At 38.8% G+C, this 23,339-nt stretch overlaps 1 pseudogene; it reads left to right on the top strand.

The window, feature by feature from the left end:
- The first annotated feature begins 2,163 nt into the window (after nucleotides 1-2,163).
- The window catches only part of LOC129071627 (pre-mRNA-splicing factor 18-like), a 42,487-nt pseudogene continuing 21,311 nt past the window's right edge, over nucleotides 2,164-23,339 (top strand).

The following is a 23,339-nucleotide window of genomic DNA, read 5'->3' as shown; positions in this document are numbered from 1 at the left end:
CCTTGGGTCTGATACAAACTCATTCCAGAACTTATTTTTCACTGAATGAACAGATACATTAATCAAACAATGGAAGGTGTGAAAAATGAATGAGTAATTAAGTAAATGAATGGTTGAAGGAGTGAGTAAGAAATGACATAGGTCATTTAAAGCAAGAGGAGTTCTTATGATAGTGACCCATGTCTAATATGAAGGTGATTTTGCTATGAACAGTCTCTTTCTAAATTCCTTTGTGTTTGTTTGCTTGTTTGCAAAATCAAGTGGTAGGCCCTTTCTGGTGGATATGTAGTAGTGGGACAGTGTACAGGGGCATACCTAAAGCTGTATCTCAGGAAGGGATACCCAGGCCAAGAACAGTGTCCAAAATGCCTTATGTCTTCCACAGAACCAGGATGGGATGCATTCATTTAAAGTATTAAAATATAAAAATAATAAATTATTTTAGACCTGAATGGAAGTAGAAACATATTTACTGAGTTCGAGGGCTAAGCTTTTATAGATCCCTAGTCCTTTATTCACAATTCCAAAATTTGAAAAACTCTAACAATCAAGTGTTAACATAGCTCAGTCAGTGACATGAGGTTACCTGTAGTTGTAATGACCTCACTTAGTGGAAAATAGTCATATGCTTTGCTGCAGAAATGCTTTCACATTTGATCTCCGGTGCTGACCAGATCTGGCTGCAGGGTTTACTTAATATGAAATATATGGACAGTATTACTTTTCTAAAATCCAAAGCTGATTTCTGAAACACATCAGGATGTCAAACAAGGGACTGTTGTGAGTCTGTCCTATATTGAGGAGCCAAGGAATCAAAGCCCAGTGGATGCCCAAAGTTAAGAGGTTCCAAACAGAATGGATGGAAAATCCAGGGCGATCTCAAAAGGTTGATGCCAGGAGAGAGAGAGAGTAGGATATAGAAACACCAAACCAGAATACTGCCCTCCTGTGGTTGGACATAGGTACATGCAAAGATTTCCCCAGGACACTAATAAAAATGGTTTTCCATACACCGGCTTCCAGGTGATCACCATGACCAGGATCCTCATATGGCCCCACATCCTCCTCACCACTGCTGGCCTTGCTCTCCTTCAAATGTTGGCTTATTATTAACCATACTGATGAGAATATTATGAGTATGCACTGTATCTTAGGTGCCTATGCCCCCAGTGTCTAGCTCAGGGCCTGATATAGAATACACACTCAATTAATAGGCTCAATAAATCTTTAATTAATGTGTACAGTGTGTTTCTCTTCATAATGTGTTTTTATGTGCATTATCTCACTTAATCTTCAAAATGACCCTGTGAGTCAAGCAAGTGAAATGAGTCCCAGGGACATTAATGTACTTGCCCAATATCATAGCAAGCAAACAGTTCTGCTGGGACTTGTACAAGTGTTGTCTGGTTAAAAAGACTTGCCCTTTTTCATTGGTATCATGTGCTTATGTAGACTGAACCCTCAGGATCAAAGGTGGTCTGGCAAAAATTCTAGGACATGGGAAAATCCTGGGAATTAGAGAAATAGCCGATGAACTATTAGCAAGGGTCTCATGGCCTTCAGCTAGGGCCATCAGGAGGTAATACTCTTACCTGTGTCTCTCCTCTTAAGAAGTTAACCTGGTGAGATTCCCAGGACTGCCAGGGGGTGAAGGAGTTGCCGCAAATTTGTAAGTGGAGGCCATAGAGAGGTAAAACCCTGTCCCAGGCACCCTAGATTTCAGCACAGCTGCATCTCTGAGCAGTCTTGTGCATGGAGCTGACTTTAGGACCAATGAAGGCATGGAGACTTTTGAAGGTTAATGGAGAAAGCAGGGACTACTCGACACAAAGATAGGTGAGATTTTGGGACCAGCACCCACTTCACGTAATGAGAAACTCAGCTTGCTGCAAGAACCCTTAAGCATCTTTGGCAGATAAACCTGTCCATGAAGACGTCTCCTCCCCATGTGAGAACAAGTCTACAAAGGAGGTACTAATTCTGTATGAAGTCATCTCAACTCTCTTCCAAGGGAAGGATGATTCAGTCTGGGTCGTCATCCCTGCTCCGCCACCTCTGCCTGACCTCCAGCGAATAGGCACTGGGTCCAAAGGGAGTGAAACATGGTAGGGAGGTAGGGTCCCTGTGTAACAGGATCCTACACATTCCTCAGCAGTAAGCAGGATGCTGGGAGCCACCCTGGCCCTCAACATCTACACCAAGGAAGAGAACAGGTATTCCACACTCAGCATGTCTCTCTTTTTCAGTAATATCACATGAACCCCTTCTTCTCTACAAGCACTCAAAAGCTTGTCAGAAATGTGCTGTGTGAACTCCAGGCCAGGCATCTAATTCCTTGGTGTTAGCATATGAAAAACTAGGCTAGGCCTTGGTTTCAGTCTTAACTTTTTTCCTGGCCTGGCCAAGGCCATACATCAGAAGACACTTCACAGGATCTTCTTTTTTCTACTCCACTTACTGATGCCTTCTCATGTCTCTGTCCTGAACTCTGAATCATGTTTGCCTACTCGTGCCATGCCCACCACAGGGCTGTATGCTCCAGATAGGAGATTCTTAGAATGTAGTGAATGTTGGAATCACCTATTCTCCCAGGGAGTTTGTTAAACGCACATTCTTTTTCTATTGGGTCTATACTAGATTCACTAAACTTGGATGTTGGGACCTACCCTTCAGTGAATTCTGATGCAGGTACAGAGAACATTCTTTGGGAAACACTTTTATAGACTTTGGGAGTCAAACTTAAGTTCAAAAAGTAGTTCCTTGGGGTACCTTTAGGTGAATAAATTCTTGTGAGCCTGAGGCTTCTTGTGTAAAAAGAGGCTAATAATATCTACTTTGCATGATTGTGTAGACTAAAGAGAATACTCACAGGTATATAAAATGGCCAGCAGAGAGTTGGCAATACACAGCAACTATATCAATCCAGTTTGCCTGGTCCAGTGGCCTTCCTCAGTCCCTCCTCTTTGAAGTGGCTTCCAAGTGCTAGACTCTGCTTCCAGGTTTGAACTCAGTGAGTAGAGCTTGTATATCTGTAGTAGACAGAATAAAGCCCCTCTCTCAAATGTCCATGTCCTAATCCACATCACTGAGGAAATTTAGGGTGCAGATAGAATTAAAATTACCAATCAGCTGAATTTAAGATTGGGAAACTATCCTGGGTTATCTGGATGTACCCAATATAATCACAAGGGCCTTTAAAAATGGAGAAAGGGGACAAAAGAAATGACAAAGTGATGCAATATAAGAAAGACTAAACCCACTGTTGGTGGCCAGGAGCCAGGGAATGCAGGAGCCTCTAGAAACTGGAAAAGGCCAGGAAACCAATTCTCCCTGGAGCCTCCAGGAAAGAATACAGCTTTGCCAATACCAGGATTTTAGCCAGTGACACCACATCAGATTTCTGACCCAGAGAACAGTAAGATAATAAATCTTTGTTGTTTTAAGGCACTAACTTTGTGGTAATTTGTTACAGCAGCCATAGGAATCTAATATAATACCAAAGACTGGGCTTCAAAGTTTTGGAAATATCACTCAGTTCCATGCTTAGGAGACTTTATGACTTTGTGATGGTATCACTATTTCTGCCAACTTTGGGGCCCACATAACTGAAGCCAGAGACACTAATGGGGTCTCTAGAGGAATTTCCATCCCACCTGGTAATAATAATATTAACAATCTTAATGGTCAAGATGTATTGAGTGCTTGCTATGTGCTGAGTGCTCTATGTCTCATTTAATTATCAAAATCATCTCTGCAGTGTGTTCTGTTATCTAACAAATTTTACATGGAGAATAGGCTGAGGGAGGTACCTTGCCCAAGGTCACGAGAGTCAGAGCCTAGATCTAAAGCTAGGTTTTCTGTCCACAGAGCCCAAGATCCTAAATGCAGCATTAAACCTCTTCCTTCTGTCTTATGGCTAATGGAGGAGGTAGTGTGTTCTCACTAAGTCTCAGGTTAAGCCATCTGTTAAACTTATTAGTACACAAAAACATGCTTCCTATTGGCCTGGCAGCTCAAGCTTTTGTTATAAAGTCTGGGAGGGTTAGACATAACAGGAGAGTGCTTTGGAGCCACACTTGGGCCACAACTGATGGCACAGCAGGAGGGAAAATTTTAGAGAACCAACCTTAGAATTCTACAGCCAGGTACCAGTGCAGTCATATCTGTCCCAATTGTTCTGGGAAAGATGAAGGGCTATTAGGGCTGGGGCCCAGACTCTTCCTCTCTATCAGCCACTAATATAGGCTGTGATCTTGAGCGAGACAGCTAACTTCTCTCCATCTCACCTGAAAATGGGACCAATAGCACCAACGCTTCTCCATCTCATCTGGCTGCTGTGGAAATCCAATGAGGTCATGTTTGTGAGTATTCTCTGGGAATTACAAAAGCAGAACACCTTTACAGAATCTAATAATGCCTATTTAATTTTTACAACTCAAGGTGAATGTGGTTCATTATTGCTGTGATTAGTAATAATTATTACACTAAACCACACCAGAGAAGAGAATGCTTTCTCACAGTCTTCTTCAGCAGAAATTGTCGTGTAAGTATTTCTTTTAAAAAAATCAGCGTAAAGCTGTAATATTCTGGTACATCATTGTGCAGATTTTTTTTTTCATTTTTAAAAAGAGAAAATTTGAAAAGATAACACCTTGAATATTAGGTTAAAGTCTGCTCCTACACAATAAAGCATTTCTTAAGTGAAAATTCCCTTCTCAAATGTTTTTTTATCAGGGACATGGTTGCAAGCATGCCATGTTTGCCATGGTTGCCATGGTGATTCCAACTGGAGATGAAGGGCAGGCACAGCTTAGACATCAAGGTAGGAGGCACCAAGGGCACATCCCACACAGAGGAGTGCTCACTACTACCCAAAGGGTTCAGACTTATTGACAACTGTCCCAAAGTCACCAGGAGTCCCTGAGATTCACTACAAAGCTCCAAACTCTAGGAAAGGTGCTCTTCTACACAGAGATGGAGTTGCTCCCCACCAGTTACAGACCAGCCTCTTCTGGAGACCACTCTATTTGACTTTGCCACACAATTAATTCAGATCTGTGGTAGAGCATCTGCTTCTCACAAACAATCGCCTGAAAAAGTTACTACATCGGGTCAGAGTGCTCTTCAAACACCCAGGCAAATTATGGGACCAGATTCAAGTCCATTGTTCCTTCTTCCATTCATTTCTCCCCTTCTTCCTCACCTCCCTCTCTCTTTCTCTACTTTTCTTTTGTTAGCAGCATTTAATGGAAACCTATTATTATACCAGCCACTGCATACAGGTAAATTAAGTACCATTCCCATTCTCAAAAGAGCACAGACTAGTGTGAAGACTGACATTCAGATACTTGACCATATATTGCTTTTGTTGTCATAGTGTTCTGTGCTGATTGCAGTGCAAGCAGAAGAGAAGGAGACACTATGCCCACCAGGTCAAGTGGGAGGTCCTCAACAACCTGTGGAATGTTGTATAAAGCCAGAAGTAAGCAAAACTCAAGCACTGAATCAGACTCATTGGGTTCTGGTCTCAGGTCTGCTCACTCACTCGCTTGCTAATGGCCTGGACCTCAGTGACCTCATTGGGGACACAAGGTTTATGCCTCTGACATAACACTATTGTGAAAGGCCTAATACACTTCATTGCACAGCAATATCAGATAGCATCCAGACACCCTGAGGTAAGGCAGACCTCAAATTAATGCATATTTGCAAATCGTGTGACTGTGAATTGATTCTGCAGCCCCACAGTCTTGGCACAGTCATTTCACAAAACTTGCAAATAGCAGTCTCATACTGGATTGGATTGGATTAAGTTGGATATTTACAAGCTCATTTCTCACCATAAGGAATGGTAGTAATAATAGCAGAATAGTAGTGATACTGTCCCCAAGTCACATCTCCCTCAATTGTTACGAACTAATACTGGGTGGCAAGTGTCTCCTATTTCTCTGAACAGTGCCTGGACAAATGTTTACATTATGTAGAATCCTGGGTGTCCAAGAATCTTGTGAACATTCTTAATGAACATGTGTATGCTTTCCACCAAGCTTTGTTTGGGAAATTTTTAGCGAATGATCTTCAGAGTCCACATTTAATTTAAAATCTAAGAACTAAAAAGTTTTATTAAAAATGTAATACTAATTTTAATTTTGGAGAATGTGCAGAGAAATGAGTATTCTCATAGAATTAGGTTTGATACACACTCTCTGGAGAGCAATTTGGTGATGCATGTCAAAAGCCTTACCAATGTTTTTGTCTTAAATTTAACTACCTAAATTTTAATTTAAATTTTATAAATTGTACTACTTGTAAAAAACTTATCCTAATAATAATTATGGATGTGCACAAAGATTTGTCTTCTAGTATGCTTCTTACACTATTCTTTACAATAAAGAAAATTTGGAAACAACATAAATGTGCAATAATAAAGTCTCATTAAAAACATTATGATATAATCAAAAAATGGGATGCATTTGTGACCATTAAAATTACCTTATAGAGAATTATGTAACAACATAAAAAGTGTTTATGATATATTAATGGATGAAAGATAATGTAGTCCCCACTTATCCACAGGCGATGTGTTCCGAGACTCCCAGTGGATACCTGAATTCATGGATAGCTTCAAATTCTATATATATATACACATATGTATTACATGTATAATACATATTATATATAATATATATTAGATATGTTATCTAATATGTGTATATATGTATGTATATATGTATTATATAAACACATGTTTATGTTTATAGGTTTATATTTATATATGTTTATATGTATATATGTTTATACACACACAGGGTGTGGCAAAATTAGGTTTTTAGGTATTCTTATGGAAAAAATACAATAATAAATAATACAAGAATAAACTCTGTTTTGCATATTCATAACTGTAAACCTACTTTTGCCTCATCCTGTACATTTTTTCCTATACATACGTACTTATGGTAAAGTTTAATTTATAAATTAGGCACAGTAAGAAATTAACAACAATAATTAATAATAAAGTAGGATAATTATAATAATACCCTGTAATAAAGTTATGTGAATGTGGTTTCTTTCTCTCTCTCATAAGCAATCTAATAATTGAGACAGCTACTAAGTGACTAACAGGGAGCATATACTCTATGGGTACCAGGGCAAAGGGAAGATTCACATCCCAGACACGACAGAGTGGGACAGCATGAGACTTCATCATGCTAGTCAGAACAGAGCACAATAAGAAGTTATGAATTGTTTATTTCTGGAATTTTCCATTTAATATTTTTGGTCTGCAACTAACCACAGGTAACTGATACCATGGAAAATGAAACCACGGATAAGGGGTGACTACTGTAGTTTAAAAAACAGTTTCTATAGCCTAATATAATTTTATAAATATTTTTATAAAGCTTTGGAAAGGCACTAAACATATCTAATCTAAAATGTTAGCAATGGTTATATCCAAATTGTGGGTTACTAATAATTTGTGTGTGTATAATCCTAAACTTACCAAACTTTTCACAATTAATGTCTTGGAGAGTGAAAAAAAGAAAAACAGTCCTAGATGGTGTGGCTCAGTTGGTTGAGCACTGTTCCGTAAGCCAGAAGGTCGCAGATGCGATTCCCAGTCAGGGCAGATGACAAGGTTGCAGATTTAGTACCTGGTTGGGGCGTCTATAAAAAACAATGAATTGATGTTTCTCTCTCACATCAATGTTTCTCTCCCTCTCTTTCTCCTTCTCTTCCCCTCTCTCTAAAATCAGTAAGCACATCCTCAGGTGAGAGTTGATGGATAGATAAATAGATATATAGATAGATAATTTTTTAAAAAGAAAAACAGAAAATTTAAAATTTAAAGATTAAAATTCAGGTTTGAGTTCAAATGATCACTTTGCTATGTGTCCTATGATAAAGTAATTATTCTGAGCTTCATTTTTTTCCATCTATAAAAAGTAAATAGGTCCTGACCAGGTAGCTCAGTTTGTTAAAATATCTTCCCAATACACCAACATTGTGGGTTTGATTCCCAGTCAGGGCACAAGCAAGAATCAACCATTGAATGCATCAATAAGTGAAACAACAAATTGATGTTCCTCTCTTTCTCTCCTTTCTTCTCTTTCTCTCTAAAATCAATAAATTGGAAAAAAATTTAAACAAAAGAAATGAATACTATCTAGCCCACAGTGTTACAGGAAGTCCCATTAGATAATGCATATAAATAGATGTGCCAACAGTATGAACTTAATAAATTTATGTTGCCCTTGCTTTCTCCTTAATGAGTTCAATAACATGAAAGATGTTAAATGCTTACTGTAGGAGGTAAGTCTGGTCCTAGATGATATGTAAATGCTAACTCCTTAGCAATTCCGTGGAAACAATTTTTTACTACTGTACTTGTTAGCTGTGTAACAAATTACTCCAGGATTTAGTGGCTTAAGGTGGCATTTATTACCATACAGTTTCTGTGGGTGAGGAATTTGAGAGGAGCTTGGCTTGATGGTTCTGTCTCAGAGAATCTTTTATGAAACTGCAGTCAAGATATAGTCAGGGCTACAGTCTCTGAAGGTTTGATGATCTGATTCCAAGATGGCTCACTTATATGATTGCCAAGTCAGTCCTGGCTGTTGGTTGGAAGCCCCATTTCCTAGCTATGTAGAATTGCTTGAGTATCCTCATGACATGGCAGCCAGGTTCCCCCAAAGTGAGTGATCAAAGAAAGAGCAAGGAGGAAGCTGCAATGCCTTCTATACCATAACCCTGAGAATCACATGGCCATTTGCACAATGTTCTACTGGTTTACAGGTCAGCTCTATTCAATGTGGGAAGAGATTCCATTGGGTCATGGATGCAAGGAGGAAAGAATCTTCAAGAGTCATCTCTGAGGCTGGCTATCCCAATTATCCTTACATTCCCTCTGCCTAAAAGGTTCTTCCCCAAATGTCAGCACAGCTCACACCCCCACTTCATCCAGGTCTCTGCTGAAATTCACCTTATCAGAGAGACTTTCCCTAAATTCCATCCTAAAATGGCACCCCTCCCACCATTCTCCTTTTAGCCTATTCCATTTTTCCAAGGGTACATATTACAAACTTAATTGTTTTTAATCTGTTCCCTGACACCCCCACATACCCAACTATTAGCATTACAAAAGGCCTGCCATACTTCCTACTGTTCCCCAGGAGGGGCTCAGTAAATAAATGAATGAAGTATGACATCACTTGACACTTCTGATACTTTTCATTAAGCAGTATTTGTATCACCCATGAAAAAAATCAATAATTCCCTCATTGGTGCTATCACCCTAGCTTGTAAATGCTTCTGAAATTGCTGGATCTAGTTTTCTGAATGCCGTACTTTTGTTTTACAACCCTTCTAATCCACACCCATGAGCCATCCTTGTATGCCCTGTTCCTACTAGTGCTTTGTCTTTTCATTTCTTCTTTCCCCTTCTTTTTTTTTATTGTTCAAACACATTTCTCTCCATTTTCCTTCCACCTTTTTCCCCAGCCTGACCCACTCTCACCTCCCACCCTCAATCCTTCCACACATTGGCTTTGTCCATGGTCCTTTATACATGTTCCTTGACTTGACCCCTCCCCTTCTTTTCTGCATGATGCCCCTTCTTCTTCCCCTCTGATTACTATTTTTTGTTATTTTTCCTTTGTTTTTAAAGACATTGATGATTTTATTTTTGTACACATTTTCAAAAGGTTGTCCAAACTTCCAACTTTCTATGCTCTATCAATTTCTTCTACATATACTTTCTCTTTTTAATGTTTATTACAGTTGTCTCAATTTTTCCCCCTTTGCCCTTCTCCACCCATATGACCCCGCCACCTGCTCCCACAGTCAATTCCCACTCTGTTGTCCATGTCCATGAGTCATTCATACACGGTATTTGTCTAGTCTCTTCTCCTTCTTTCCACCATTGTTCTCATTCCCCACCCCTTCTGGTCACCTTCAGTCTGCTCCATATTCCCATGCCTGTGGTTTATTTTGTTCATTGTTTATATTGTTGAATAGAGTCCACTTATAGGTGAGATCATATGGTATTTGTCTTTCACTGACTGGCTTATTTCACTTAGCACAATATTTTCCAGTTCCAACAATGTTGTCACAAAAGATAGGAGTTTGCTCTTTCTTTCAAAATGCATATTTTATTTATTTATTTAAATGTCAAAATACATTATAAAATGTTTTAAAAATTAAATCCATTATAAAGTCTCAGATATTAAAACAACATGACAGCAACACTGAAATAATCAAGTAGATCAATGAAATAAAATGAACATTATAGAAACAAATGTATATATCTGTCTAATAATGTAATATATGATTACATTGATATTTCAAATCAATGGGGAAAATATGGCTTATTCAACAAATAAGGTGCATGGACCACTATTGAAATAAAACAAATATAGAGCTTTATTTCACACATTATACAAAAAATATTCAGGTGAGTTAAAAATCAATATGTAAAAGCTAAGGAGTTTTAGGAGAAAATACAAAATAATATTTTTCTTACCCTGAGGTAAAATATTTAAATATGGAAGCTATAAAGTAAAATATTAACAATATGACTGTATTAAACATTTAAGACTATACAGTAACATATATATATATATGTTACATATATGTGTTAAAGGACAAATAATAGAATAGGAAAGTATTTGGAACACATGTGAAAAAGAGTTAGTAGTTTTGTTTTATAGGGGAAAAATTCTACAAACATTTAGTCAAAAGATAGATAAAGAATACCAAAAAGTCATTTAAAGCTTTTTTAAAAAATAATAGAAATAGGCAAGAAATCAAGATGGCAGAGGAGTGAGTAAAAGTCACACTGACTTCCTCCCAGGACCAATCTGGAATTAAAACTAAATTGTGGAGAAACCACCTGGAACAAACAATTGAACAATAGTGAGAAAGAAGCCTTAATATCTTGGACAGACAGAAGAATCAACTTTTGCACAAACTAAATGATAAGGAATGTGATAGAAGGTGGGCAGGATGTCCATGGGCAGCAACACCAGAAGGATATTGAAATGGTCAATTGGATCCCCCTGAGAAGAGTGAGGTCTAAACCATAAGCGGGTGTCCCCAGCCTACAGCACCAGAGCCCAAAAAGTAGTCAGATAACAGCTGTGAAAAGTGGTGGCATTGCTCTCTGCAGAAGACAGGTGGCTGGAGATGCAAAGAGTCGTTGAAAGGACCTAGGCAAACATTTTTATTTGCAGCCACTTACCCTGGTCTCTGGCAAGGGTGGAAGCAGAGTGGGCTAGAGATGTCTGAGGGGAGACTGGGGAAGGAGTGTATGGGGAGAAAATGGAGACAGTGTCTGGTGAGATCCTGGTGCTAACTCATCCCCCATATGGCAGCAGCCATCTTGCTCAGGCAGACCACTTCTCTGAGCAGCAACAGCGTGCGATGACACAATAGCCCCTCCCTCAGAAGGGACTCTGCCCTGGCCCAGTGGTGATAAATCCTAAAGCTGAGTACAGAGTGGCAGCCACAGATAGTAGATCCCTGGCTAAAGGGGGCATAGAGTGGTCTAGAGGCACCTGAGGAGACATTGGAGAGAACAGAGAGAGTAGCTAGCAGAATCCCAGTGCTGACTCCTCCCCCATACGGGAGCAGCCATCTAGCTCAGGCAGATTTGTTTTTTCTTTCAATGTTGCTTATATTTTTCTTGCTTGTTGTTTTGCTGATTAGATTCTGCTTATAGGTGAGATCATATGGTATTTGTCTTTCACCACTGCCTTATTTCACTTAGCATAATGCTCTCCAGTTCCATCCATGTTTTCACAAAGGGTAGGAGTTCCTCCTTTCTTTCTGCTGTGCAGTATTCCATTGTATAAATGTACCAGAGGTTTTTGATCCACTCATTTATTGGTGGGCACTTAGATTGCTTCCAATACTTGGCTATTGTAAATTGTGCTGCTGTGAACATTGGGGTTCACAGATTCCTTGGAACTGGTGTTTTGGAATGCTTAGGGTAAAATCCTAGTAGTGGAATTGCTAGGTCAAAAGGCAATTTAATTTTTAGCTTTTATAGGAAATTCCAAAATGTGTTCCACAGTAGCTTCACCAGTCAGCATTCCCACCAACAGTATACTAGGGTCCCCTTTTCTCCACAAAATTGTCAGCACTAATTGTTTGTTGACTTGTTTATGATGGTCATTCTGACCAGTGTGAAGTGGTATCTCATTGCAGTTTTAATTTGCATTTCTCTGATGGCTAGCGATGCTGACCATTATTTCATATGTCTCTGGGCCCTGTGTATGTCTTCCTTGGAGGAGTGTCTGTTCAGTTCCTCTGCCCATTATTTTAATTGGATTGTTTGTCTTCCTGGAGTAGAGTGATGTGAATTCTTTAAATGTTTTGGAGATCAAACCCCTGTCCAAGGTATCATTGACAAATATATTCTCCCATATGGTTGGTTCCTTTTTCATTTTACTGATGTTTTCTTTAGCCATGAAGAAGCTTTTCATTTTCAGGAAGTACCATTTGTTATTCTTTTCTTTATGCCCTTGCTCCACGGGACATATAGGTGAAAATATTGCTGCATGAGATATCTGAGAGTTTCCTGCCTATGTTCTCCTTTAGGAATTTTATTGTGTTGACTTATATTTAAGTCTTTGATCCACCCTGAGTTTATTTTTGTGTATGGTGTAAGTTGGTTGTCGAATTACAATTTTTTCCATGTAGCTGTCCAGCTCTCCCTACACCATTGTTGAAGAGGCTGTTTTGACTCCATTTTATGCTTCTGCCCCTTTGTTGAATATTAATTGACTGTAGAGACATGGGTTTATTTCAGGGCTCTCTATTCTGTTCCCTTGACCTATGTGTCTGTCCTTATGCCAATATCAGACAGTTTTGATTACAGTGGCCTTGTAATATAGTTTGATGTCAGGTACAATGATCCCTCCTTCTTTGTTCTTCTTTCTCAAAATTGCTGCAGGTATTCAGGGTCATTTATGGTTCCATATATATTTTTTAAATGTTTGTTCTATATCTGTGAAGTATGTCATTGTTATTTTAATAGGGGTTGTGTTGAAGCTATAAATTGCTTTGGGTAGTATGGACATTTTGATCATGTTATTTCTTCCAATCCATGAACATGGTATATGCTCTCATTTATTTGTGTCTTCCTTAATTTCTTTCTTCAGTGTTGTATAGTTTTCTGAGTACAGGTTTTTTACCTCCTTGGTTAAGTTTATTCCTAGGTACTTTATTTTTCCTGTTGCTGTAGCAAATGGATTTTTTTCCTGATTTCCACTTTTGATATTTCATTGTTGGTGTACAAAAATGCCTTCAATTTTTGAATATTGACTCTGTAACCCACTGTTTTGCCAAATTCACTTATTAGATCAAGCAATTTTTTGGTTTAGTCTATGGGGTTTTTATGTAAACTATCATGTCATCTGCAAACAATAACAATTTTACTTCCTCCTTTCTAACTTGGATGCTTTTTATTTATTTTTCTTGTCTATTCACTATGGCTAGAACTTCCAATACTATGTTGAATAGAAGTCATGAAAGTGGAAATCCTTGTGTTATTCCTGGTCTTAGTTGGAAAGCTTTTAGTTTTTGCCAGTTGAGTAGATGTTGGCTGCGGGTTTTTCACATATGACCTTTATTATGTTGAAATATGCCCCCTTTATTCCCACTCTACTTAGTGTTTTTATCCTATATGAGTGCTGTACCTTATCAAATGCTTTCTTTGCATCTACTGATATGATCATGTGTTTTTCCTTTTGTTTATGTGATTTATTACATTTATTGATTCATGAATATTGAACTATCCTTGCATCACTGAAATGAATCCCACTTGATCATGGTGTATGATCTTTATAATGTATTGCTACCTGCAGTTTGCCAGTATTTTGTTGAGGATTTTAGCATCTATGTTCATCAGTGATATTGGCCTGTTGTTTTCTTTCTTTAATGTGGCTTTATCTGGCTTTTGAGATTAGGATGATGATGGTCTCATAGAAAGAGTTTGGGAGTCTTCACTCTTCTTGGGATTTTTGGAATAGTCTGAGAAGGACATGGTTTAGCTCTTCCTTAAATATTTTGTCAAATTCTCCTGTGAAACCATCCAGTACAGGAATTTTGTGTGCCAGGAGTTTTATGATTATTGCTTCAATTTTTCCAGCTGTTATCAGTCTGTTCAGGCTTTCTGCTTCTTCTTCATTCAGTGTTGGAAGGTTATATTTTTCTAGAAATTTGTCCATTTCATTGAGGTTTTCAAAATTCTTGGCATAAAATTGTTCATAGTGATTTCTTACAATTCTTTGTATTTCTATGGTATCAGTTGTTATTTCTCCTCTTTCATTCTGATATGATTTATTTAGGTGCTTTTTTTTTTTTATTACTCTGCTTAAAGGCTTGTCAATTTTGTTTTTCTTTTCAAAGAACCAGGTCCTGGATTGATTGATCCTTTGAATTGTTATTTTAGTCCCTATGTCATTCATTCTGCTCTGGTCATGATTATTTCCTACCTTCTACTCACTCTGGGCTTTGTTTGTTTTTGTTTTTCTAGTTCCTGAAGATGTGTGGTTAGGTCGTTTCTTTGGAATGTTTCTATCTTTTTCAGGTAGGCCTGTATTGCTATGAACTTCCTTCACAGGACTGCCTTTGCTGTGTCCCATAGGTATTGGACTGTTGTGCATTCATTTTAATTTGTTTCCAGAAACTTTTGATTTATTCTTTGATCTCATTATTGATCCATTCATTGTTTAATAGCATACTATTCAGTCTCCATGAATTTGAATGTTTTTGAGCTTTTTCCTTGTGGTTGGTTTCTAGTTTCAAGCTAGTTTCTAGTTCCAAGAAAATGCTTGTTATAATTTCAGGTCTCTTGAATTTTTTGAATCTTGTTTTGTGTCCTATCAAATGTTCTATCTTTGTAAATATTCCATGTGCATTTGAAAAGAATGTGTATTTTACTTCTTTGGAATCAAGGGTTCTTTATATGTCAGTTAAGTCCATTTAATCTAATGTGCCATTCAGTTCCACAGTATCCTTGTTGATACTTTGTTTGGATGATCTTTCTATTGTTGACAGTGGGGTGTTAAAATCCCCTACTATCAGTGTGATGCTGTCTACATCTTTATTGAAGTCCTCTAAGATTTTCCTTATATATTTGGGTGTTCCTATCTTTGGTGCATAAAAGTTTATATTGTTTATGTCTTCTTGATGGATTCTTCCTTTGAGTATTATGTAGTGTCCTTCTGCATCTCTTTTTATGGACTTTGTTTTGAAATCTACTTTGTCCAATAAAGGTATTCCTACCCCTTCTCCCTGTCAATTTTTTCTCCCTGTCAATTTTCTTGGAATATTTGTTTCCATCCCTTTACTTTCAGCCTGTATAGGTTCTTTTTTTCTGAGGTGGGTCTCTGGTAGGCAGCATATGTGTGGGTCATGTTTTCCTATCCATTCAGATACCCTATGTCTTTTGATTGGATCACTTAATCTCTTGACATTTAAAGTTATTATTGATAAGTACTTATTCATTTTTTCCCTTTGTACCTGTGTTCCTCTCTTTCTCACTCTTTTTCTTCATTTTCTTAAAGCAGTCCCTTTAGCATATCTTGCAATTCTGTTTTGGTAGAGGTGTGTTCTTTTAGCCTTCTTCTGTCTGGGAAACTCCTTATTTCACCTTCATTTTTAATTGAGAGCCTTGCAGTGTACAGTAGTCTTGGTAGCAGGAGTTTGCTTTTCATTACTTGCAGTATTTCTTACCAATCATTTCTGGCCAGTAGTCTTTCTGTTGAAAAGTCACTGCTAGCCTTATCGGGACGCCCTTGTATGTTACTAGCTGTTTTTCCATTGCTGCCTTTAGTATTCTGTTTGTCTTTGATATTTTCCATTTTAATTATGATGTGACTTGGAGTGGGCCTCCCTGGGTTCCTTGTGAATGGGACTCTCTGTGCTTCCTGGACTTGTATGACTTTTTCTCTCCTCCAATTAGGAAAGTTTCCATCATTACTTTTTAAAAAGGTTTTCTATCCCTTTTTCCTCTTCTTCTGCTTCTGATATCTCTGTTATACAGATATTATATTCAGGTTGTCCTTCATTTCCCTAAATGCCTCTTCATTCTTTTTGAGTCTGTTTTCATTTTTCTTGCTCTTCCTGGGATATTTTTTCTACCTTGTCATCCAGCTCACTGATTCGATCCTCTGCTCCATCTAGCCTGCTTTTGATTCCTTCTACTGTTTTCTCCAATTCAGAAATTGTGTTCTTCATTTCCTCTTGCCTCTTGTTCATAGTTTCTACGTCCTTTTTCATACTGATACAGTTTGCAGTAAGTTCCTCATAGTTTCCCTGTAGTTTTTTGTAATTCCCTCTGAGCTCACTGAACTTCCTTATAACAATTGTTTTGAACTCAACATCTTATAGTTGACTTGCCTCTATTTCATTTAGTTCTCTTTCTGTGGATTCCTCCTTTCCTTTTGATTGTGGGTTGTTTCTTTGTCTTCCCATTATTTGTGAGACTCTCCTTTTTTGCTTCTCCTTCTTAAATTGATATGTTTTGACTTCCTGACTTTGTGGTGTGAACTTCTATGGTAGGAAACTTATGAAATTTTGTGGTGCAGTCTCTTGATCTCCTGAATTTGTGGTTCTTTGGATGCCTTTTTTACCAATTATGTTGATTCTCTGGAAGTAATTGGGTTTTGATTGTTTGGTCATTCTTTGGTGGGTCCTTCCCTCTAGTTGTTTAACTGAGGTTCATTCTGTCCACCAGGTCTTATGTGTTTTTGTGCTGCCAGAACAAAACCACAAAGCCCAGTAAACAAACCCACATCTGCACAAATAACTTCCTACTGCAATCCCACTATTAACAGCAAATGAGCCAGTATTAGTAAAGCTGTAAAGAGATTAAGACTGCTATAATAAAGAATAGAAATAAACTATTAGTATAAAATCTAATGGCTTAATATGCACAAGTTGATGGACCCAAGAGGAATGTTAAAAGGCTATATAGTAAAGAAAATATCACAAATCATGGAGAAGACTACAGTGGATTTCACATCATTAGCCTCTAGTATTGCCTCTGTTTTTTCTTTCTGGACCTACCTCTGGTGATGTCAGATGTTGACCCCATCTTTCCTTAGGCAGTCTGTTCATGACTTCCAGGAATCTACTGCTATGGCTGTCTCCTTCAGGTATTAATCTAATCACTCTGCACTCAGCACTCAGGATTAGGCACCACACTGGGAGCAGAGTCCCTCAGTGGGGCAGGGTTATTGTTTCCTCTCATGCTGCAACCACTCAGTGGAGTGGTCTACCTGAGCTGGCTGCTGCCTTATGAGGGGGGAGTCAGAACTGGGATCCCACCAGTTTTTCCCTCAGTTCTCTCTCCAAAGCCTCCGTCCCCAGTCTCTCTTCTGGTGTCTCCAGCCCACTCTGCCCTCACCTTTGCCAGAGACCAGGGTAAGTGGCTGCAAATAAATATTTTTGCCTGGGCCCTTTCAATGCCTCTTTGTTTCTCCAGCCTCCTGTCTCTGACATAGAGCTACCTTGCCACTTTTCACAGCTGTTATCTGTGTACTTTTGGGCTCTGGTGCTGTAGGCTGGAGATCCCCATTTATGGTTTAGACCTCACTCTTCTCAGTGGGATCCAACTGGGTTCTCAAATATCCCTCTGGCATTCCTACCTGTGGGCACCCAGCCAGCTTTCTGGAGTCTCCACCATACTCCTTACCAGTCAGTTTGTGCTAAAGCTGATTCTTCTGTCTGTCTGAGGTTTTAAGGCTTCTCTCTCACTATTGTTCATTTGTTTGTTCCAGGTGATTTCTCCACGATTTAGTTTTAATTCCAGATTGGTCCTGGTAGGAGGGCAGTGTGACTTCTACTCACTCCTCTGCCATCTTGTTCAGTCTGCTTTGCCTTTTCAATACAGACTCTAGTAGCCAGACTTTCCTCTTTCCTGACCACTTTGGTGTCCTTCCCCTGACACCCACACTGTTAACATTTGTAGTACTTATTCTGGTCCTAACCAACTACAGGCCTACAGAAATGATGACAACTAAGTAGCACCTACTTATCTCATATCTGTGGCAAATATTTCTAAGAGATCATGCCATCTCTGACTCTATCTGGAACAATGAACTACTGATACTTTTCTTGGGAGATAACTGATGTCTGTTGTTTATTTTGATGTGGGAGGGACAAATGAAACCATAGAGGTAACACATACTAACATCTGTCACATACCAAGCATTGATTTTAAGCAATTAACATAATAATTGCTAAGATTTCATCTTTACAGTCATCTACAAGGAAATTATTACTTTTACATTCATATTACAGATGAGGAAACTGGGGCTCAGAGACATAAATAACCTACACAGTATTACATAGTAAGAATTGGTACAACTGTCTAAATTTAGGCAGTTGTGTCTGGAGTCTTCTCTTTAACCATTATATGCTATTGCCTTAAGGTCTTCAATGTCAAACAGGCTTTGTAGAATTTTGGGGATAAATGTCAAGTTGTTAGGTCTAAGTTCCCAGGAAATCGCCTCTATTTGAAATTGTCTCCAGAGAACTCTCACTCACCCTTAAAGATTCAATTCAGTTCTTACCACCTCTATGAAGTTTTCATTGATACATTTATGCCAGCGCTGCTTGTATATCATTCTATTATTTCATTTCCCAACCTGGAGGGCAAGTCTGTGTTTTCTCATAGGTTTTCTTCACTGCATCATGACTTCTTTGGGAGTAAAGTCCTATAGCTTTATCATTTCTTAATGTCACAGTTTACAAAGTATCTGGCCTATGAGCAGCCAAGTAGATAAATAAACACTGTCTCTACTTTGATGATATGATTTCCCAAGCTAATTTTCAAAACCTATAACTTCTCAAAGATAGGCTAAGTTGTACTTTATTTATTGAAAATATAGTTACGGGTTTTAGTAGGGACTGTTTTCACATCAAAGTGAGGAAGTTGAGCAAATAATGTCTTCCCTATCAATGCAGTACTGAAGTCTTCCCTAGAAATATACCTCATGTAGAGTCCCAGCCCAGATAAATGAGTGTGAGTATTGTAATTCTGTCCTAGTAAGATAATGAGACACTGTATTTAAATACCATTCACCATGGTTTCCCCAAAGAGAGTTTCTCTACTACTGAGCTTATAAATTGCCTGTCTCCAGCCCTTCTAGTTGCTTTGAAAAAAGGAATTTTAAGGAGGCCCTCTTTGGTAGGTAATAAAATTATACTGCAGCAAGAAATCAACACTAACTTCTGCAAGCCCTTTCTGACCACAGGATTCTGCAGAACTTGGAAGTGCTCATGGGCTTGCTGGGAGAGCTGAGCACAGAAATGCAATGGGAAATCTGTGAAGGATGAGTGTCACATTCTTTTAAAAAGTGGGAAAATCTTCCAGACTTACAAGAATAAGGTAGACAATGCATAAATGACTATGGAATTAGTGCCAACTTGCTCAGGAGGGTCATCAGGTAGTATGATATAGTGTCCTTTAAGTTGACACCTATGTGGAATAAGGAATTCTGTGGCCTGGGGAACAAGAGATGTGACCTTCCATAAAGTCCTCCTTGTCTCAGGACTTTGGTTCCTTCACTGTAAAATGAAAGGATGAGAGCATGTGATCACCTTTCTATCTTCCACCTCAGGTTTTTTTAATGGATTTGGATACTGTCTGGGTGACAATATCCAAATGAGGTGTCAGGTTTTACTTGTTAGTTTTAGAACTAAAAGTTGAAAATATCAACACTATAACAGGTTTAATGAAACATATAATATGTTTTGCTTATTTATTTTAGTGAGGGCCTGTAGAATGCAGTCAGTCATTTATGATTTCAGAGTTATAGCTCTAATGGTAGCCCTTACCCCACTTGTCTATGGTTTGCTTCTCTCTGCTCCAGGATAGGCATTTGACTCATCCCTGTATACAGTCCTCACTGTACCTTTGGCAGTTCTTGGCATAAGATAGATGTTTAGAAGAGAAATAGTGAACTGTGTTGGGTTGAATTGAAATCTACTTTGAAACACTCTTTCCTATCAGTCACCCCACTGCATTTCACATGGGCCCGAAATATCTTTACTAACATAAGCTTACCCTTAATTATGAGGTGAATTAGATAAAAAATGAAGTCTTCTGTTTGCCCAGAAATGTCAGAAGAAATGGACCAATGAGAGCACTTAGCTTTCCTAAGATATCTCTCCAGCAAATGGTAGAACAAAACGAAGAACAGTTCTGTTAGACTCCAAAACCTGTGGTTTTCTGCTACACAAAATGAGAGAATCTTCCATAGTCATAGACAGTCCAATGTTCTAAGTGCAAATAAAGTCTGCAGAGCAGTTTGAAGATGCTCAATGCTTGAGTGACTCTATAAACAAGTTCTCCATTACAATGTAGAAGGACATTTGGAAATACCAAAATGATCATGGGACAGAGCCCTGGAACCCCAGAGACTTTTCTTGGCTGCCCTCAATGTCAATGAAATGGACCAGCCATCTCCTCTACATATGTTGTATTCTTTCTCCAGGCTCCCGGATGAAACAAAGTGTGAAACCAAATGCACAGCCTTCCCAATGGCTATTTGTCAGCAATGAGGTCAGCATAATGACCTGTGGACTCTTTGTTGTTTTTTCTGTATGGCTGTGAAGCTATTGGTGGGATGTAGATGAAAACTCTGTATTAGGAAATGATGAGCACAGTTGGCTGTGGTAAGCAAGCATGTGGCATTGAGGGATGAAGACCCTAAAACTTGTTAGCACTGAAATTTAACCTAAAAAAATCATTTCCACTATTTTAAAAAGTCACTGTACCCTATTTAAAATAAGATTTTAGTAGAGTCCCAATATGTAAAACAGATATGAGCAAACCTGGTTAAAACTTGGATGGGGAATCTGTGGTTCCACCACCTTATTTTTCCCTTCCCTCCCAGACAGGCTCAAGGCATTTTCTTTGAAATCTAGGGCTTCCCAGAGCACAGTATAAAAACTCATGGCCCAAAAGATACAACTCTAAAATGACTTTTTGTCAGGATGTAACTCTATTTAGATTATCATTATAAAATTAAAGGTACACTGTTTGGTAAACAAATTGACCTTAATGTAAAAACAATCATATAGAATGGGCTAAGCCTTTTCAACATATTGAAAAAGGACAATATGAAATATTTCTCAAAATTTTTTTTGATCATTGCAAAGTGCCTGGGGATATTTTCTGGTGACCAACGGTCTAAAGGTCCAAGGGAGACACAACAATGTCAGCTTGGCTGAAGCATACACACCGGAGAGAAGAGTGCTTTGGTATCTAGCCACCTCTTTGCTCAACATTCAGCAGGAGGACAGCATAGAAAGCCATGTAGTAGAGTGTTAACAGAATTAATCAGGTTCCACTTTTCCATCTATATTTTGCTCCCTGGGCTAAGAAATTAGAAGGCTCTGGCTGAATCAGACACATTTTGAGATCTTCCCAGAAACATAGTGTTCTTAGGGAAATAATACTAATGAAAGGAAAGGTCAACTATGTTTAATTTCCTCAAAGCCTATTGTCTGATTTTATGTGAACTGATTTCTTTCAGACCCTAAGCATATGGCTCAAAGACATTGAATTGCTCAGAGAGAACAGAGGGAAAACATTTGTGAATAAATTGAAATATCAATATATGGATGCTTTACACATGGATGGCACTCATCCAATGTCAAGCCCTTTCACAGATTATTTCCATAATTAATAATAAATATCTACCATTTTTTAATTTAATCTCTAATCCTCATCATGATAGGTGAGTTAGATAGTATCCCTCAATTTCACAGAAGATGAAATTGAGCCAGAAAAAGAATCGATGACTTGACCATAAATGGAAGACTTTGATTTTGAATTCAGGACTTCAACATCTAAGCCCTGAGTCTGATGCTTCTTCAGGCTGCCTTTCAAAACTCAATCCCTCCCAGGCATAATGCAACATTATAAAGTTATCTCCCAAGCTGTGTGTCTAGATCTAGCCAAGATACATCTCTTCAAATAAGAGACAGAAAAACTATGTTCTCTTGACTGGTGTGGCTCAGTGGTTTGGGCATTGTCCAATAGGCCAAAGGGTTGCCAGTTCAGTTCCCAGTGAGGGTTCATACCTAGGTTGTAGGCGGCCCCAGTTGGGGGTTTGTGTGAATCAACCAATTGATGTTTCTCTTACACTTGAATGTTGCAGTCCCTTTCTTCTTCATGCCCTCCCCTCTCTCTAGAAATAAATAAGTAAAAGTCTTTTTTAAAAAGAAGAGTACACTGATCTTCAGAAGTCAGAGTTGGAAGCAAATATCAGGAATGGAGAAACTGGCAATTCAGGAGTTCGGGGTATTGGGAAGGGATGGTGGTTGGTGTAAGCACAGTTCAATTTTAAGTATTGATTCTGCAGAATGTGTTAAGAATGGATTAGACAAGAAAGATACAAGAATCAGAGAAACCAATACTGAGAAAGCTGCTGCAATAGCCGAGAAACTTTGAGCTCTTTGATTAAGGCAGAGAAATGGGGTTCAGGAGAAGGCAGATTATCAAGAGAAGTGGGGCTCAGTAGGAGCATTAGGCAAATGATACACTTTCCCTCAATGAGTTCTCACCTAGTTACAAAAGTGGATGAGGAAATGGTTCATGACAACGCAGGGTGACATGTATGCATGAGGTCAGCAAGTGCAGGGAACCACAGGGGAGGGTCTGCTAAGTTGTTCTGAGACTGAGGGTAGGAAAGTCAAGGAAGATGCTCTGTCAGAGGCAATGCCTGAACAGAATTTGAAAGAAAATGGAAGAGACTGCCCAAGAAAGAGGGTGAGAAGGAACAGCTCAGTCAGCATGTGCTCAAGGGGAATTCCAAGAAGCTGCAATGAAGGCCCTGAGGCAACTGGGAGAAGATGCCAAGCTGGGCAGGGCCTAGATCCCCGGCTGGAGTGGGGGGGGTGTGTGTGAAAAGAACCTGGTCTGTTATGCTAAAGGCAACAGGAAGGAAGTTAATCTTCTGTAATATTTTACAGAGGTGGGAATCTAAGGCCTGGAAGGGTTTAGCAACTTGTCCAAAAGGACAAGTCTCAACCCTTCCTTCAACATGTGGTCTACCCTCCTGCAACATCAACATCAGCTGGTTACAAAAGCAGACTCTCAGTCCCAGACCCACTGAATCAGAGACTGGGCTGAACTAGATCCCCAGGTGATTTGTAGCTGTTCTAAAATATGTGCACTTTCCAGAATTCTGCTGTCAAATATCTGCATATCTGGGCTTCTTGCAAGTCAAACAGGCATAGGAACGGTGAGAGGGGATACGTGATCTCACTTAGGGATGGCTGTGTCAACATCCTCCGCGACAGGCTCCGCCCCCGCCAGC

The sequence above is a fragment of the Pteronotus mesoamericanus genome, unplaced genomic scaffold (genome assembly GCF_021234165.1).
Source record: "Pteronotus mesoamericanus isolate MK-2021 breed Mesoamerican mustached bat unplaced genomic scaffold, CSHL_Meso_final contig_27, whole genome shotgun sequence".
Taxonomy (NCBI): Eukaryota; Metazoa; Chordata; class Mammalia; order Chiroptera; family Mormoopidae; genus Pteronotus; species Pteronotus mesoamericanus.
Note: the sequence above shows the minus strand (reverse complement) of the source record. Positions and strands in the feature narration are given on the sequence as shown.